Below are 2,587 nucleotides of genomic sequence, written 5' to 3'. Positions count from 1 at the left end.
GGGGGAAGGTCAAGGGGGAAAAAAAGGAGACATATGCACTACTCTTTGTAATATTTTAAGCAATAAAAGAAAATTTAAAAAAAAGAAAAAATATCATCATCCCAGAGAAAATTGAATTGTTTTAGGTTGAATATATAGTAGTTAAGATATTTCTTGATAGTTTCTCTAAGTAAATTTTCAAGATCCAAATCTTCTCTTCACTCAGAGCTTCTCCTTTTTCCATTGTATCAGTTTAATGCACTGTAATAACCCTAAGCTTCGAGTATAATAGAAGAAGCTTTTTGCCTATCCAGAGGTAGTGTGAGTAAAGGGCTTCAGTGAAAGATTAGTCCTCTACACTTTAATGGGAATCAGAATCTTTTCTTATCAAAATTATATCACTCATCTATGTTGTGACTAGACAAGTGAGGCTAATCTCTTTTGCTGTTATGAACCATGATGTTAATCACTGGCACAAGCTCTGAGTCAACTTTTTTTCTCAAAGTGCTTTTATAATTGACTAGAGGTCCAGTACGTGAAAATTCATGCACTGGAGAGGGGTCCCTCAGCCTGGCCTGCCCCTTCTCACAGTCTGGGAGCCCTCAGGAGCGGGAAGCGACCTGGTGATCAGGGGAAAGCAATGCCTCATCACACCTCTGCTGCTGCCACTGCCGACCTGGTTACCTGAGCCTTGGGCGGCCCTGGGTGGCTGGGGAGCCATCATCCGAGGCTTACCTGCACCTCAGGCCAGCCCTGTGTGGCTGGGCAGCCACCATCCAAGGCTTGCCTGCACCTCAGGCTGGCCCTGGGCAGCTGGGGGGCTGAGGGGACTGGGGGACTCCAGAGGCATGTGTGCGGAGTGGCCAAGCCCGCCTGGAGGTGGGCCCGGCCTTGCTGTGCTCCTGCCACCCCAGCAGGGCTGAGGGGACTGAGCGCCGCCCTCTTATGGCTGTGGGCACCGTCACCTTTGAGGGTGGGGCATTCAATTAACATATCCCCTCCTTATTGGCTGTGGGTGCTGCCATCTTTGAGGGCAGGGCAGTCAATTAGCATATCCCTTCCTTATTGGCTGTGGGAGCCACCATCTTTGCGACAGTGTGAGGGTAAATTAGCATATTCCCTCTTTATTAGATACAATTCCTATGTATGGTTTCTGTACATGTTTATCAGAAGCAACATGGTAGCAAAAGAATACTGTATTTTATATATATTCTGTCAGAACCTTATCTCTAAAAACTGGTCAGATTAATCTATTCCCTGTTAATTCATGAGGTATTTGTGAAACAATATATACCATGATATGAATACATTACATAAACTCTATAGTATTATTCAGGTGTTTGTGAGGCTGCTGCTGCAACTGTTACTAATGATCTTTTAAAAAATTCCCATTATACTTGCCTTTTAGATTTTAATTTCTATGTGGGTAGATAACAACTAACAATAATAGGGTATATACCCTGTTATCACATTTTTTATTAATCATAAATTTTAATTAATAAGTAGTGAAGTGAATAAGGCACTTTAATATATTGTTTATTACATACTAAAATAAACAGATCTGTTGTAAATTCAAAACTCAAACATTTACAATAAAATGTGCTTACATATAAATATGACCAAATTTATTTAAAGCCCCTGTTAGATAGATCCTAAATACATTAAATACCACGTAAAAACAAGACTATGAAGTTCTTAATCAAGTATTTTCAAAAACTGCCATTTATAAAATGACATTCTAGAAATCTACATTTGGAATTTCAAAACATCTCAATTCAGAAAGTTTTTGGCTACTGTTTTACCTCAGCCCCAACTTCAAATAATTCAGGAAAAACATTTGACTTTGGAAGAAAATCCAAGGTATGGTATAATTTTTAGAAAAAAAAACAAACTTACTGATTCCAGAATCTTTAAGACCCACAGTCAGCATTAAAAATCATTTTTCCTATTCTCATCCATTATTTTTCAATGTCATATTAGAGATGAAAAATATTTAAGCCCATAACTGAAAGATCAATAAACCTGGTTTTATTATATCACCTTATTTTGTCATTGGTACTGTCCAAAATTTTACACAAGGAAATACATACAAAATGTTAAAGTATTCATTAAATTTCAATTCAAGGGTTCTGTTTCAAAAATCTACATTTAACATATTCCATAAAGATAAGCACAGCGTGGCTCAGTGGTTGAGCATTGAACTATGAACCAGGAGGTCACGGTTTGATTCCCAGTCAGGGCACATATCCAGTTTGTGGGCTCCATCCCCACTAGGGGCTGTGCAGGAGGCAGCCAATTGATGATTCTCTCTCATCATTGATGTTTCTCTCTCTCTCTCTCCATCTCCCTTCCTCTCTAAAATCAATAAAAAAATTTAAAGAGATAAGCACAAATTAGTCATTTAAAATACATTTCCAACTACTTTTTAAAAATTTTATCTTTTTTATTCTTTATTGATTAAGGTATTACACATGTGTCCTTATCCCCCCACTGCTCTCAGCCTCCCCCCTGCTCATGCCCTCAACCCCCTAGTGTCTGTGTCCATTGGTTATGCTTATATGCATGCATACAAGTCCTTTGGTTGATCTCTCCCCCTTCCTCCCACCCT

Source organism: Myotis brandtii, unplaced genomic scaffold, assembly GCF_000412655.1.
Source record: "Myotis brandtii unplaced genomic scaffold, ASM41265v1 scaffold198, whole genome shotgun sequence".
NCBI lineage: Eukaryota > Metazoa > Chordata > Mammalia > Chiroptera > Vespertilionidae > Myotis > Myotis brandtii.
Note: the sequence above shows the minus strand (reverse complement) of the source record.